The following is a 17,644-nucleotide window of genomic DNA, read 5'->3' on the forward strand; positions in this document are numbered from 1 at the left end:
TTGTCCTGCTGGGAGACTTCAACGCTCACGTTGCGATGACAGTGAGACATAGAGGGGTGTGGTTGGGAGGAATGGCCCTCCTGTTCCGAACTCGAATGTTGTTTTGTTATTAGACTACTGTGCTCATCATGGATTGTCCATAACTAACACCATGTTCAAGCTCTTGGCACCAGGACAACCTAGGCCGCAGTTCGATGATCGACTTTGTTGTCATTAAATCTGATCTGCGGCTGCAGCTGCATTGGCCCACAGTTCTTTAAGGCTCTGGATGTTGTAGAGTTGTGTTGGTTAACGTGACTCTGCAGCAGACATCTGGGGCAGTTCCACTGGGTTGGGAGACTGGATTGGTGGTCCCCCTATTTAAAAAAGGAGTAGAGAGTGTCCCAACTATAGGGGAGTCACACTCTTAAGCCTCCCTGGTAAGGTCTGTTCGGGGGTTCAGGAGGGTCTGTCAGATAGTTGAACCTCTGATTCAGGAAGAGTAGTGAGGTTTTCGTCCTGGCCGTGGAACACTTGGCCAGCTCTATACCTTCAGCAGGTTCCTGGAGGGTGCATGGGAGTCTGCCTAACCAGTCTACGTGTGCTTTGTGGACTTGGAGAAGGCGTTCGACCGTGTTCCTTGGGGATCCTGTGGGGGTTACTCCAGGAGTATGGGGTACCAGGCCCTTTGATACATGCTGTTAGGTCCCTGTATGACCGGTGTCAGAGCTTGCTCTTCAAACTATAAAATAAATGTGATTAATTTGTAAGTGCAACAATGCTTCAATCTTTCTGACTGCTCTGCTTATTTATAGATAAAACTAGTTTAACCTCTACATAATGAACCTTGAAATAAATTGATCTTCCAAGTGTAATCAATGCACTCGACTTCCTGAATGGAAATAACTGTCCTGGAAATGTACTGCTTCTGGGGTAGTTTTTTCAGCTATGCAGATGAACAACTATGCTTTGACCTGTTAAGCCCGAGCATTCTGGGGCTGGTAAACTAAAGCCCTGCCCACTTTTCTCCGACCGTAAAAGTGGTTAAAACTCGGTTAAGTTTTTATTTTTCTAAATATCTCGGAAGAAAAGGCTTTAATGTTGATACAAGTCGTCAAATTTGTTTTTCACAAATTCTTTTGGTTTTTACAGCACTTCAAAAACACAGGAAGTTGCTTTAAGATCCTACCGGAAGTGGTGTTTCTTTCGGGAAAATGCTTCCGTACACATATATAATATTGTCCGCCCCGGAAACTAGAGACCCTCACCTTTCGAACGAGGTATGTTATGTGTTTGCCCAAGGATTTCCTGTTGTGTAATTTCTGTGCGCAACGGAGGTTATAAAATTGGCAGTCTCAGCTGCTTTGCGCACAGGCGTCATTACGCACAGCTGTAGACAAAGTCAGTTTGTTGTTTTGCTTTGGCAATGTTTTTTGTGTTGGATTTGTTTTACAATAATGGCGCAGATGACTGCTCTGGAAGCGTTGGAGGAAATTACCAGGTTGAGTAATATTGACATAGAGGATTCTTCAGACACAACCGTGGATTTTGATGAGGAAGAAGATGAGCAACTTCCTCTCATTGACCCGATTCATGAGTAAGTAATACCGTTAGTTTTTATTTCAAGCGTCTTTATATTAAATGGCTGTTATTTCAAAAAGTGATGATATGGCATATTTATTTTAGTTTTGTAACCAGAAAACTTAGCGATGACCCTGCCTTCCTTCCCCCACTCCAGCACAACAAAGAAATACATACCTGTCCTGTAAGGCTGGTTGAAAGCTTGTTATGAATCTGTTTTATTATTTACACTTTACCAATTACACTACTGTTTTATAACATTGCTGTTTTGTGTTATTTGGCTATTTTTGGAGTACAGTAGCAAATAATTTATCATCTTGTAAACAGAAAACTTAGCTATGAACTAATCAATTTCTATATTTAGAAAAACGACAAAGACTCCAGTCTACTGCTGCAAGTGTATTGTTGCCATTTGTTTCACTAGAACCAGAAATTGCTTCAGGGACTACCACTTCAGGTAGTGGGATGTGTTTTTTTTTTTTGACTGCTTGTACAGAATTTTCTTTTGTATTTTCTGACTTGCGCATTTGTGTACAAAGTTATTTTTTGATAACTTTTTTCAACATTTCTTTGCACTGTTTTTTATAGATAATTCTTTTTTGTTTACATTTGTTTAGGTTGTTTTCTATTGAAAATTATTGTTTTCAATAAAACCTCTCTGTTTGGAGATAATTCAATATAATTCAGCTTGTATTCTATTCATTATGTTGATATTATGGTCTGCACAATGGTACATTTTGATGATACACAGGGTAAATGTCATGACCAAAGGTTATGTCACATACAGAAAGAGTCCTACAATGGAAATCAGCACTTTTATTTGACCAGATTCCCTTTTATGAAGTGAAAAAAACATTTGGCACAGTTTTTCCACATTTGGCTAAATTGTGTCGAAATCCCATGTCCATCTGGCACATTTCCCAATAAAACCTTTATAGAAAATAAATGCTTCAACTGATTCAGTCCAAATTTGCTGCAGTTATAGCCAGGACGTTAATGAAAATAACCTGTGGGTTCTCCTAGAATTTCCAAAGGATTTTCATTGTGTTTTACAATATTTATTTAGAAGAAAATGTAGGCGAGGGCCAAAGAATAGAACATTTTCTGTGTTTAATCATGAATAAATCAGACATAGTACCAGTTGCAACAGTGGTTCCACTGGAAATATATTAATTGATGTCTTACCTTTACATAGGTACCAAAACTTTGCATGTAGACCTTGTAGTTGTGGAGCTATACTTGATTTATTTAAGGTATGTAATTTCAGGCGGAAATTGGTCTAAAACCCCTTAGGGCTTAACAGGTTAAAACAAGAGCTTTATAGGGCAATATATTTCTGAAACTATTGTACATGGAGGATACAAGCTTGATCAAGCTAATATCCTCCATTGCTATACACTGCCCTGGCGATATATATTTAGCAACATTACAGCTTTATTGTGGCCTGCGAATCTTAATAGTCTTTATCAACAAAGCACATAAGCCCCTAATGATCATAAATACATAATTTATATTAGCGCCATATACTCAACAGCCAGAATATAACCTATTTTTAGTAAAATATAATACATTGGAAGCCATAAGATTTAGTGGTGTTTTTTTTTAAAGTTTAAAAAAAAAATAAGAGTCGAGTCTGATATTGTTTATATCATTAGTATAAGGCAATGATTTCCTTTTTACCTCTTAAATAAAAACAAGCCATTTCTATAAATGTAGAATGGTTACATATCTTTGAATTGATTTCATTGATATTTTTGAACAAAAGGCCAATGTAAGAATTGCTTTTGTATAGTAGGGGACCCATCTCAGGGCCCTTGTAATTCAAACGTTACTACACAATATCAGTTGACTGCATTTGTGTATCTGAAGAACCAGTTTATAACTTCAAAACAGTTGCATCAACATTACGAATTTCCACATTTCCTTACCTTTTAAAGTTAAAAGGGTTGTAGTCTACACAAAAAGTAATAATATTAGAGGACTTACTGTGACAGACCAAATGCACAACAAGACAGATTTATGGCACATTTGCCGTGAATCCGTGAAGTGAAGTGGAAGTTAGTAAAAATGAGACGAAAGGCGAGTGTGGACTCTCAGAGGTTTATTCTCTCTAACTTCCAAACAAGGAACTGGACTCGTAGCCCAAAACATATATACAGAAAACTTTCTCGCTACGTAACCATGCGATAAAAAACCTCATAACCGCTTAGGAGGTCTGATCACCTGGCCACAGCGACTCTGTTTTAACAGCAGTGGGCAAAGGTAGAGAGCGGTTGAAGAGCGGCCACGTCGACTAACCTGCTGGAAGGGTATTGGGGGCACCACAGAGGAATAAATTTGGCCTTAAACTGGGTCTGCCACTGTGGAAGATATGTTGATCACATTGGGATCACCAATGTGGAAGTTAGTAAAAATGAGACAAAAGTCGAGAGTGGAGTCTCAGAGCTTTAATCTCTTGAACTTTCAAACAAGGAACCGGACTTGTAACCGAAAACACATACACGGAAACCTTCTTGCTATGTAACTCCTTACACTTAACCAGCCTATTCTAGTGAGAGATACTCTTTTGTGGTGCCATCGCATGCACATGTATATATCCAACTTCTGTGTGGATAACACTGTGTGGATAACACCATCCCCAACAGAACAGTGATATGCTTCCCCAATAACAAACCCTGGATCACCAGTGACCTGAAGGACCTGCTTAACAAGAAAAAAGAGCCTTCAGAGAGGGAGACAGGGAGTTATAGATGAGTATACAGAAGCAACTTAAAGTCAAGATAAGAGACAGCAAGGAGGTGTACAAAAAGAAGCTGGAGAGCAAGCTCCAGCAAAACAATATCAGAGATGTGTGGTCAGGGATGAAGAAGATCACAGCCTTCAAGCAGAAGAACGATTGAACTGATGAATGTATGGACACAGCCAATGAACTAAACACATTCTTCAACATGATCAGTTCAGAAAGCGTTTCTGCCTCACATGTTTTATCTTCCACCTCAGCCATGGACCTTTCTGTTCCTACATGTTTGCCTTAACCAAATCAGAAGATGCAGATGCTCCCTTTGCCATCCCCCCTTCCACCTGCGTGTCTCAAGAAGGTGAAGAGACAACTGAATCGTAATAACACTGCAATCGTAATAACACTGCAGGTCCAGATGGTGTCAGCCCTAGAGTCCTGAAGGGCTGTGCAGAGCAGGTCTGTGGGATTCTGCAGCACATCTTCAATCTTAGCCTGGCCCAGAAGAAGGTTTGAGTGTTGTGGAAGACCTCCTGTCTTGTTGCAGTACCAAAGAAAACTCACCCATTAGTCCTCGATGACTATAGACCTGTTGCCCTGACATCCCACATCATGAAGGACCTAGAGAGACTCCTGTTGGCCCACCTGAGTAAACAAACAATAAACTATCAGGACACCCTTCAGTTTGCTTATCGCTGTGGAGTTGCAGTTGAAGATGCCATCATACACCTGCTTTAACAAACCCACTGTCATCTGGACAAAGCCAGTAGCACTGCGAGGATCATGTTCTTTGATTTCTCCAGTGCATTTAACACAATTAAACCTAATGTGCTTTGTTAGAAACTCCAGAAGACTCAGGTGGAGGTCTCAACAGTCTCATGGATCAAAGACTACCTGACAATCAGAGCACAATTTGTGAGACTAATGGGCTGTGCGTTTAACCAGGTAGTTAGCAGTACAGGAGCACCACAGGGGACTGTACTGTCACCATTCATTTTCACTCTGTACACCTCAGACTTTCAGCACAAGACAGGCTCTTTGAAGAAACCTGCATAACGTGAGCTACAACAATGTTTAACTTCCCTTTGGGATTATTAAAGGATTTTTGAATTGAAATAATCCTCTTTGAAAATTGAAATTGGAAACAATGATTTCTATGTTTTTAACCTAAACAATGTTTTTTCCTCAGTGTAAACTGTGTCCAAAGCAAAATGACCCTTTTATAAGCAAACACTTGTTAGGATATTCTGGCATAGAATTTGTTGGTTAAAAGTAGGTAGTGAATTAATGGACACCAGGGTCCTCTAAAAGGATAATGCAAATTAAATTGCCTTATACCAGCTTACCTTGGTCTACAATTCAGCTATTTCAAATCCATTTTACAGTATTAAATGCAAGGGATAATATAAAACAAATATAATCTGTTGTTCTAGAAAAGAAAATCCCTGCTGAGGAATGCTTTTAAGAATATGCCTTTTTTCTGATACAAACAAACAAATAGACTGGAACACACAATACTATAAAGCAATTTATAGTCATCAAGTACATCACCACCTGGCCAAAAGACAGCTGTAAATTACAGGCATTGAAATTATGTAGTCGATTATTCTCATAATGTTTCTCTTTTCTGCCCAAAGTTGCTGCTTTGCATCGTTTTGTTTACATTCTGTCACCTGCCAGTCACAGCAAGCATGTGAAGAGAGGAATGATTGCCTTTTAAAATTCTGACCTTTTAAAATCAGAATAGCTTGTATGAGAACACACACACACAAATACACAAATAGTAAAAGGAAAGGACAACCCTCAAAGGCCAGTTAGTAAAATTCTGTGTAAATGTCACACACCATCTTGCATTATTGTGTATGTGAGGTAGTGATAGGGACTGTTAATATATACAAAATTTATAGGATTTAAAGCTCCATGTGTTTCTTCCAGTAAGAAAGATGCATATTGTCATATTTGATATTAAAGTTCAATATTACAAAAAAGAAAAACCAAAGAAAAAATGCCTCACATGACAGAGTGTTGGTTTATTTGTTTATTTATTGATTTATTTATTCATATTTAAATTTTGTCAAACATTATGGAGAATTTAGCTTTTGGCGGGATCCTATGCAGAAATATGTCAAATATGAAAATATGTATGATGAGGTAGCCTGTTTGTTATAAGCTCATTTTGCAACATCTCAAAGAAATATCATAAAACAGACTGCAGCTAAAACAGGGAGAAATTAGCACTTAAGCTCACCAAAAATAGATAAAAGTTGGTCAAAGAGTAATTAAACAAATTGTTAAGCATTTATGTAGGAGACACTCTCCGTTAAACTAAAAGGACAGATTAATTTAGTTTTTTTCTTAAAAATTCTTTAGTTCCGTTTTTAAAAATTAAAAAACTATAAACATTTTTAAAGTTTTTGTCGTGTCTTTTCTCCAACGCACTTGATTCAAATGATTAAATTAATCTTGAAAGATTAAGGTGTCTAAAATGCTTGTTAAGGACCAATCTTTTTTAATCAGCTGTATTGATGCAAGAGATATCTAAAACATGAAGGGAAGTGATTAAGGATACCAGAAGTGGAAAGCACTGATTTTGATAATGAAGTACTTACAGAGGTTTGTATGTAGAGCCTTTCAAAAATGACTCTCTAAAATCTAACCTTGTGTCTGGTTTTCTCTTTCCTTCAGCCTCTCACTGGTAATTTATTCCCTGTTTCAAAACAGTGAAAAAAGTTGTTGGCTCCATTTCTTTTCCCTTTTGCTGACTTTACCCACCCAAGTCTTTCTTCTTCTGTTCTTCCCTTCATTTGGAGGTTGTTTAGCACTTGCCCTGCTTTGTGTTTTTGGACTGAGGCAATCAGGCAATAGGGTGGCACCACTGGTGAATCCCTTAATGCTTCATCCACGAGGGCAAACCAAGACCAAGCTGTAAGCTTCCCACCCTCTGTGGCCTACCCTGGGGCTTGAGACTTGCATAAAATAAAGATAAAACCGGAGTTATTTTGCTGGCACAATACAGCAGTTTTATTCCTTTTTAATACACTCCCTATAATTCCAAACACAGTTGTAGCTACATTAATTATAAGAATACATTTTACATGTAAACACGGCATGTTTGATCCAGAAGGGAGATATGCAATTATTAACATAAACAACAAACAACTGGTGTATTGCTAATGTATATGGTACAAATGCTGATGACTCCAACTTTTCTTACAGTCTCTTTTCTGCCATTTCAACACAGCCACATAGCACTTGTGGTGGGAGATTTCAACCCCACTCTGAGCACAAAGTTAGACAAGCTCAGCAGATCATCTCCACTTTGTAACTTGCAGTTACTTAATACACTAAAGCAGCATATGAATGATTTTAGTTTGTGTGATGCTTGATGTTCATGTCACCCATCAGATAAGCAGTTTACCTTTTTCACCAGTCCATCACCTTTATTTCTATATAGACTTCTTTATAATCAGGAACTCTGCTATGAAGAAGGTATGTGAGGCACGAATTCATCCTATTTCCTTTGTTAAATGAAATAACAAAAGTCATTTTAAAACATAAAAGCATGCTAGAGACAAAAAAAAACAATTCCAAATACAACGATTGCAGTTGGAAGAACTCTGATCATAGTAATAAATCTAGCAAACTTCTTGCAAATCAATTGAAATAGAATAAAGGAAAGGTAGCAATTTCAACAATAAATGTCAGTAATGGTATAGAAACTAATTACCCTAAATATATTCATGCAATTTTTAGAAATGTTTACAAAAATCTATACTCAGATAATATTGTTTGGGATAATATTGATCCTCGCAATTTTGACATAGATGAATTTATAAATTAACTGTGGGCTGCACAGTGGCGCAGTTGGTAGCACTCGAACTAGGCAAGAGTTCGAATCCTGGCCGAGGGTCTTTCTGCATAGAGTTTACATGTTCTCGCCGTGCATCCGTAGGTTTTCTCCGGGTACCCCGGCTTCCTCCCACAGTCCAAAAACATGACTGTTAGTTTAATTGGTCTTGCTAAATTGCCCTTAGGTGTAAATCAGTGTGTTCATGGTTGTTTGTCCTGTGTGTGTCTGTGTTGCCCTGTGATGGACTGGTGATCTTTTCAGGGTGTACCCCACCTGCCACACATAGACTGCTGGAGGTAGGCACCAGCTTTCCCACGACCCACTATGGAAGAAGTGGTAAAAAATGACTGACTGAATTTATAAATTAAATTTGTCTTCCTAAATTAAATGAGCTACAGAAAAAGGTTCTGGAGTTACATTTAGCAGCAAGTGAACTCCATGAGGGAGTTAAAAGTTGCCTAATGGCAACGCTCAAGGGCCAGATTGTTTCCCTGCAGAATTTTACAAAGAGTTCTGGCCAATGCCAACTGGGAAAGTAAGAAACCCAATGCAAATGGGTTTCTTACTTCTAAACTGATGACTATCTACATGCTCTCCTGTACTGTCTGCTTATCTATGGCTTTTTGCTAAAAGTATGTGAAGACCTTTCAACATGCTTAGAGTACACAGTCCCAGTCTGCCCCTCACTTTGTCTTTTTAGTGACATCACAAAAGGGGATTTGGAAACGAATAGAGGCCACACTCTTCTTGCTGTTCTAAGAATTGTAAAAAAATTATACTTCAGAACTAAAAGAATAAACTCTACGATTTATTTAATATGTGATGGCACCTGGGTAGTGCTGTCCCTTGGCAGACTGGGCATTTGGATTCTGCACTAGGTTGGAGATCGGTCTTGCATGGAGGTGTTTATGGTATGGGGTGGGGTGCTGTGGCCGCCCTGCTCAGGTGGGGTTCAGACGTGGATCGCAGCGCCCTCTTGTCAGGCCATATGCTGCTCCTGGCTGCTGTGGGCGAGTTTGCTGCTGGGTTCCCGATGGCTTGGGGACGGCAATGGCTACCTGTGGGGTTGACCCCACCGCATCCCTGGCCTGGTGGATGGGCCAGAGGCCATGGTGGCTGGGGGTGTGGGGGCATGAGTGAGGCAGAAAGGAGTGCGGTTGGAAGGGTATTAAAGGGATTTGGGTTTTGCCTGGGTGGATAGTTGGGCTTTGGAGGCTGGGTGCACCTGTCTGGGCCTGCATGGTGCCTGCTGTCATGGCTGCCAGTGGTGGGCTTGCTTTGCATGGTTGGCCTGGGTTCTCCCAGACTGCTCTCACCTGAGGGGAATGCTGCTCTGTGGGGCCTCCCTTCTGGTGTCTTTGGGGATCTCTGGGGGTTCCTTGGCTCAGTTGGTGCTATATTGGTGTGAGACAAAAGGGGGCTATTTGAGAAACTCACTCCCAGGGGGATTGTGCTGGCTTCATTGGTTTCATCCTCTCTTTCCTAACCTATGCAGCACCACACATCAGTAGGGTCTTGGTGTGTGGGACAATGGACCTTGCATTCTCTCCCACCCCACCCACAAAACACTTTAGACATACACATCTGCATTCACTGAAACATTTCACATTACCACGGACAAATATGCAAACAACATAGGGGAAGGCTGGGCTCACCTCACGGGGGACGGCTACACCCCTTGGTATGGTGTTGTTTGTGTGGGTGCTCCCACAATACCATATGAATCCCAAAGTGCTGGTTTGGTGGCCGGGATCTTTTCTGATTTGTCCTAGTATCATTTCTCAGATAGAAAAACTTATGATATACACAGAAAGGCCCATTTGTATGTAGAGATTGGTTGGTTGCTAAATGTTGCTGTTGTTATTGTACTTTTATCACTGAACCTGTAGAAAGCTTGTTGTGAGCTGTCTAGCCAGTACTCATAAGTGGGAGCATTTTTGAATAAGATGTCTTCATCCCAGCCCCCTGGCAAGGAACAAAGACCTTGTTGGATTTACTCAGTAAGTATGTTACACGTTCCAGACTATAATAGTAATAATAAAAAAAAGATTTTACTCTTGCAACTTGACATGCAATTAACATGAATCTGATTGGAGGGTGAAAATGATCTACTGTGTAATTTCACTGGTTACACATATAAAAATGAAATTCCAAAGAATATTAAATTGTGAAATTACTTTAAGCTGTAACAGCTTACAGCTTCCATATTATGGCTACCTAATAGCCATTAAAAAGCCATTTATGTTGATACTTAATCATTTTAATTTGATATCTTTTTACCAACCAAATGATAATGCAAACAATAGTGAAAACTTTGATTTCTAAGGGGCTAATGAAAGCTACACTTAACCTTATTGTAATCAAAATATCTGGAATATGTTTTCTAAAGCTATCATGTATAAGCTTAACAATTACTGCTACAATAAGAGTACTGAGAACACATAGAATTATACTTGAAAATATACAGAGTAAAGTATGTCAAAGAATCATTGACACTGGAACAATCCTTTGGTAAAACTTGATTTTATAGCATTCAAGAAAGGTAACTGCTAAGGATCCTATTTTGGATTTTGTGTCTTATCTGTTATGGGAAGAAACTAAACAATCAGTGATGTTTTTACTTATAAAAAAACACATTAGAAACAGAAACACGTTAACAGTTTTGTACCCTAATTAAATATATTTTGAAATAAAATAAAGTTTCCATCTAACTACCTTTCCATTATTGGGTTTTTTGGTATCTGTGTAAAATGTGTTCAAAGAAGGATGTTGGAACATTCTCAGGCTTTTAATGCAGGACATCAAAATAAATGTCAGATTTTAGATGTGAATTCCTTGGACCATGCACTGTTGGGCAGAAAACCCCATTTTGCTCCCACACTGAACAATCATAAAGGAAAAGAGCATCCACTTTAAAGATGCAGAGAGACCAATTTCTCCACTGAAAGTAGCTTCAATAAACTAGACTGCATTGCGGCTTCTGCAAGGCACCTTTTACTACAGGTGTACCTGAATTCACTCTGACAGATTTTTATGTCTATCTATCTCCTATAGCACATTTAACCACACAGTGATAAAACATGGATAGTTCTCTGGTAAAGCTGAGTTGGCACATTCCAAACACTGTGTTTTAGAATGATATACTTACCAACCTTTGTCTGCTGGGATAACAAAAAAAGCTCTAACCCTGTAAATTATCTAATGTAAGGGAACAATCTATTTTCACACACATGAGGGCATAAACAACAAGGGGTGATTGTTTAGAAAAGCTTACTTTCCTGTGCTTCACTTAGCAAGAGGTCTTTACATGAGCCTGAGTTCTCCTGTTCCACTGATAACACCTTGTGTTGCACCTCTGGACACTAAGTGGGCTACTTCAAACCAACTAATCTCTGTGCCATAACAAGAGTCCCTGCTACTCCAGGCATTAATAACAGCGATAGGAGCAGAGAGCAACGGATGTATCCAAAATTTAAACAGAAGTAGTGAGGGCAGTAAGCCAGAGAACTACTGGTGGCTTGGTGCCATTTGTCCTAACAAGAAAAAGGCTCATATCCAACAACAGCATGTGTTCATACTTACGTAGGTGTGGCAGGTAAAGATTTAACCAGATTATGAGATCAGGTGAATTACAAGTTAGAAGTAATGGTTCAGAAACAGATGATTTATAGTTGTTTGATGCTGTAAAGCAAACGATCTGTCTGTGTCTTTGTTAGCACTACAGGGTCCTTATTCAATTCAACCTCACCTCCTGATCAGCTGGGACAAGCTCTAGCATGTTGGTTTACCGTGCTGTGAAAAAGTATTTCCTCCCTTTCAAATTTCATTTTTTGCTATTTTTTGTTTCACTTAAATGTCACAGATCATATTAAAACTGTTTTCAATGGTGGTCCCTTTATTAAAAAGAAAGAAAATATATCCAAAGCAATCTGATCCTATGTGAAAAAGTATTCACCTAAAAACCAGTTGTGCCATTAAGCATTATCTATGATTTACAATGATTTTTTTAGAGCTCTGTGGAAGACTTTGGGCCCATTCTTCCCTGCACAGGTTTATGGTAGAGATCAGCATCCGTGACTTCATCTCCTATGCCAAGTTGCCCATGAAGATATTTTTTGGTAAATGTGAGACAACTTCTGTGTTTTTTGGTCAGCAGTGGTTCTAGGCTTGGAACTCTCCTGTTGATGCCGTCTTTGCCAACCCTCTTTCTTATTGTTCAATCATGAACTCTGACCTTAACCAAAGAGGTAAAGCTTGCAGTACGGATGTTGGTTCAGGATATTTTGTAAACTCCTGGATAAGTAGTCAATGCACTCTTGGAGTAATTCTGGAATGCTCATATAAAAGTTCATCACTTTTCGTTGTTTTCTTCTGTTGTGCATATGACATTCATTTTCACTAACTGGAGTCAATTCATTTATTCTCATCAGTTTGAATTTCTTTAGATCATTGTATGATATGTTGCTTTTTGAGCTGTTTTAGTCCACTTCATGTGGTCAGACAGGTTGTATTTAAGCAATTTCATGAGTCTGTAAATGTGACTGGATATGGCTAGTGAAACTAAACTCACATTTCCAAAGAAAGCTGCTGTTAATCACACCTAATTCATGATTTTACGAAAGGGACGATTAATCCTTCAAATATGACTTGACTGGTTTGGATAGCTTTTTTCTGCTTCATAAGTAAATCCATCCATCCATCCATCCATCCATCCATCCATCCATCCATCGTCTTCCGCTTATCTGGGATCGGGTCACGAGGGAGGGCAGCAGCCTAAGCAGAGAGACCCAGAGTTACCTCTCCCCAGCCACTTGGGCCAGCTGGTATGGGGTAATCACAAGGCCTTCCCAGGCCAGCTGAGAAACATAGTCATTCCATCATGTCCTGGGTCTTCCTCTGGGCCTCCTCCCAGTGGGACGTGCCCGGAACACCTCACCAGGGAGACGTCCAGGAGGAATCCTAACCAGATGCCTGAGCCACCTTAACTGGCTCCTCTCGACGTGGAGAAGCAGTGGCTCTACTCTGAGTCCCTCCTGGATGACCGAGCTTCTCACCCCATCTCTAAGGGAGAGCCCGGACACCCTGGAGAGGAAACTCATTTCTGCCACTTGTATCTGTGATCTCGGTCTTTCGGTCATGACCCAAAGCTCATGACCACAGATGAGGGTAGGAACATAAATCGACCAGTAAATCAAGAGCTTCGCTTTTTGACACAGCTCTCTCTTCACCACGACAGACCGGTACAGCGCCCGGATCACTCCTGACGAAGAATCAATCCGTCTATTGATCTCCCGCTCCATTTTTCCCTCGTGAACAACACCCCAAGATACTTTAACTCCTCCACTTGAGGCAGGACCTCCCCCCCGACCTGGAGAAGGCACTCTACCCTTTTCCAGCTCAAGACCATGGCCTTGGACTTGGAGGCACTGATTTTCATCCCGGCCGCTTCATTTTCGGCTGCAAACTGCTCCAGTGAGAGCTGTAGATCACGAGCTGATGGAGCCAATAGGACCCCATCATCCGCAAAAAGCAGAGACGCAATAATACGCCACCAAAATGGATCCCCTCAACACCTTGGCTGTGCCTAGAAATTCTGTCCACAAAAGCTATGAACAGAATCTTTGACAAAGGGCAACCGTGGCGGAGTCCATCAATCACAGGAAACAAGTCCGACTTACTGCCGGCAATGCAGACCTAGGTCTGATACCAGTCATACAGGGACCTAACAACCCATATCAAAGGCCCTGGTACTCCATACTCCTGGAGTACCCCCCACAGGATTCCGAGAGGGACACGATGGAACGCCTTCTCCAAGTCCTCAAAGCACATGTAGACTGGTTGGGTGAACTCCCATGCACTCTCCCGGACCCTGCCAAGGTTGTAGAGCAGTAACAGTGTTCCACGGCCAGGATGAAACCCCCCCCCCCGAGACGCCGGATAGTGGACCAGAAGCTCTCCAAGAGGTGGGAGTTCAGGCACTCCCAGCAGACCTTCAAGATTTGTTTGGGTCTGCCAGGTCTGACCAGCATCCTCCCACACCATCAGAGCCAGCTCACCACCAGGTAGTGGTCAGTAGTGAAAAGCTCCGCTCCCCTCGTCACCCGAGTGTCCAAGATATGCGGCCGCAGATAAAATGACATGACAACAAAGTCGATCATCGAACTGTGGCCTAGGGTGTCCGGGTGCCAAGATCACATATCGACAACCTTATGCTTGAACATGGTGTTAGTTATGGACAATCCATGACGAGCACAGAAGTCCAATAACAAAACACCATTTGGGTTCAGAACAGGAGTGCCATTCCTCCCAACCACACCCCTCCAGGTCTCACTGTCATTGCCAACATGAGTGTTAAAGTCCCCCAGCAGAACAAGGGAGAACAAGGGAGAGAGAGGGGCACTCTCCAACACCCCCTCCAATGACTCCAAAAAGGCTGAGTAGTCTGAACTGCTGCTTTGTGCATGAGCACAAAATAACAGCCAGAACCCGTCCCCCCACCCATAGGTGGAGGGAGGCTACCCTCTTGTTCACCCCAGTAGCCCAAGATGGGGAGCAACAAGTATTCCCACCCCAGCTCGGTGCCTCTCACCAGGAGCAACTCCAGAGTGGAAGTGTGTCCAACGCCTCTCAAGGAGACTGGTTCCAGACCCAAAGCCGTGCGCCGAGGGAAGCCCAATCATTTGTAGCTGGAACCTCTCTAACTCACACACCAACTCAGGCTCCTTCCCCACCACAGAGGTGGCATTCCACATCCCTAGAGCCAGCTTCTGCAGCCAAGGATCAGACCGCCAAGGTTGGCTGCCACTCATAGCACATTGCACTCGACCCCTTTGGCCCCTTCCACGGGTGGTGAGCCCATCGGAAGGGGGACTCACGTTTCCTCTTTGGGCTGTGCCCGGCCAGGCTCCATGGGTAAAAGCCCGGCCACCAGGCGCTCGCCAGCATGCCCCACCTCCAGGCCTGGCTCCAGAGTGGGGCCCCGGTGACCCACATCCAGGCGAGGCAACACTGTGTCCATTTTTGGCAATCATCATAAGGGGTCTGTGGGCTGCGCTTTGTCTGATCCCTCACCTAGAACCTGTTTGCCTTGGGCGACCCTACCAGGGGCATAAAGCCCCTAACAACATAGCTCCTAGGATCACTGGAACACTGAAACCCCTCCACCACGTTAAGGTGGCAGCCCAGGGTAAGTAAAATCAGAATTTCAAAACTGCCTTTTGTATTAACTTGGGTTATCACTGTATGATGTCTAAATCAGTTTTCAAGTGTGACACAAAAGCAAAAACCGATAAAACATGTAAGGGGGCAAATACTTTATCACAACAATGTTGGCCTGAAGTGTGAATGTTAATCTTTCTCTCAATGTTGCCAATTGGACAGCTTGTTGAATTTTTCACAGTGGATCCTATTTCTCAGCCTACACCACCTCTTACTAATCTCCTTGACCTATAAGAGAATAAGGCTGGATAACTCTGACGTATGTAACTTAAATAGATTTTCTTCAGAAGTAGTAGATACTAGGGTCAAGTACAACCAGTGATGCTATTAGTTAAATATCAAGTGTTTCTTCACATCTCTTTTTTGGTGTGATGGAGCTTTGATGGTGATCTCATCAAACATTTCTAATGACCTTGAAATTGTTCTTATCTTAACAAGATCTCTCAATCATCAAAGTCAGAATTAACTTTATTTGCAAAGCTTGTACACACAAAAAATAAATTTGACTTCGGTTCCACTTGCGCTCAATGAGGACATTTTCTTTTAGAAATATAAAAGGGGAATAAAAATATTTTTGTATAGATTGTTTTTACATAAAAGAAAGACATAGCTGATTTTTTCAAATATGCATGGTTTTGATCTGGGCGCTCTGACTGTTAAGTGTTAATCAGAAAGACAGCCTGGGGAAAAACACAGTCTCTGTGACAGCTGATTTTGCAAATAGAGCTCTGTAGCCTCAACCAGGTAAAATGAGAAATGTTAGCTGCCCTTTCCTGCCCTTAGACCCCTCAAGTCCTGGATGGAGGGAAGGTCAGCCCCGATGATCCTCTCTCTAGAGCTAATTGTTCATTGTTTGGACCTGTCCTGTTTTGTGGATGAACCAAACCACACAGTGATGGACGATGACAGGACAGATCATGAAAATAAGATCATCCTCTTCTAGATCTATGATGCAGATCATTTTTACCGTTCACACACAAAAACATGAAATGTGGCTGTAAGAAATATGACTGATATGTGACTGCTGCTAATTAAGTGAAGACTCAACAATGTGCACCCTGCTACAGCCCAGGGATATTTAAACAATGAGTAACTCAGCCATCTGGTTTCTTGCTAAATCTTTCTTTCTTGCCTTTTCTCAAACAGACACACACACACAGACACACAACCTTTTTTTCAAGACCACTGCTCCTTGGGGAGCATGTGCAATGCAGTGATCCAACACTAATTCAACTGCCTCTACTCAGTATAATCCAATCTGCTCTACAGGGGAAACGGAAGATGGGGCAAACAGCAAATAAGTCCCAATAACAAATAAACAGCTTCACTGCTTGTTTGGTTGTGGTATCTTATACCAAGAAGAGGATATTTCATTGACCAGACGGATCTGTGCAGTCTTATATCTTCACACAAATAATTCAACCAGTCAGTGTCAAATTATTATCACATCTACTTATATAAAACTAAAACAAAATAAATTATTAGAATAGCTCCTCCAGGGTGCACCCCTCCAGAGATATTAGAGCATAATCATTTTAAAATTCAGGCTGTTCAACTTCCACCAGAGGAGCATGAATATTTCACCCTCTGCAAATGGGGGCTCAGCACTATATTCCATGATGGCAGTGATCATGACATGGTAATTAGTGAGATGTTATGTGATGATGATGGTTATCATTTTGCCCTCATCAAACGCTGTCAATCACAACTCATGTGGAGTTAATAAAAATGATAAAGAAAAAAAAAAAACATAGGGGGTGCTTTTAATAACAAGTCTTAATTACTTTTAAAAAATATGCAACATCTAGTGGTTTTGAAAAGAACTGCATGTGGAATGGCATTCATTGAAATTATAGTCTCCTACCTTCCTAAACTTATCCTGGTTAGTTGCAAAAGCAATTCAGGTCTGTTTCCACTATATATAAAGTATGTGTGGAGCTTGTGCATTGCTGGAGTTGTCCACTGTTTCTGACCTTTCAATTTTGTAAGAACCCAGGACACAGTGGTGGCAAGCTATGGTGGTGGCCATTACACCTGCTTTAACAGAATGTCTGCTTTTGTTTGACAAAGTCATCGGTGTGAAGAATTTTATCCAGGTCAGGCCATCCTGGTTTCAGATTGTCCTGCAGACTGGGCAAGGTTGTCCTGAGTTTCTGGCACATTAACAGTTCCGCTGGACTGGCTCCCGTAGAAGAGTTGGGTGTGGCTCTGTGAGTCCTTATAGCGAGAAGGGGGTCGTCCTGGCGTAGGATGCTCTTTGCAACCTGGACGGCTCTTTC

At 41.3% G+C, this 17,644-nt stretch overlaps 1 long non-coding RNA gene across 1 annotated transcript in view; it reads left to right on the top strand.

The window, feature by feature from the left end:
* Positions 1 to 1,202: 1,202 nt before the first annotated feature.
* LOC124867159 overlaps positions 1,203 to 17,644 on the top strand; it is a 48,185-nt gene continuing 31,743 nt past the window's right edge. The window contains exons 1-2 of the long non-coding RNA XR_007037988.1: positions 1,203 to 1,259; positions 1,446 to 1,576. This is a non-coding gene — a long non-coding RNA (uncharacterized LOC124867159). The remainder of the gene's footprint in view (positions 1,260 to 1,445; positions 1,577 to 17,644) is intronic.

The sequence above is a fragment of the Girardinichthys multiradiatus genome, chromosome 4, assembly GCF_021462225.1.
Source record: "Girardinichthys multiradiatus isolate DD_20200921_A chromosome 4, DD_fGirMul_XY1, whole genome shotgun sequence".
Classification (NCBI taxonomy): Eukaryota; Metazoa; Chordata; class Actinopteri; order Cyprinodontiformes; family Goodeidae; genus Girardinichthys; species Girardinichthys multiradiatus.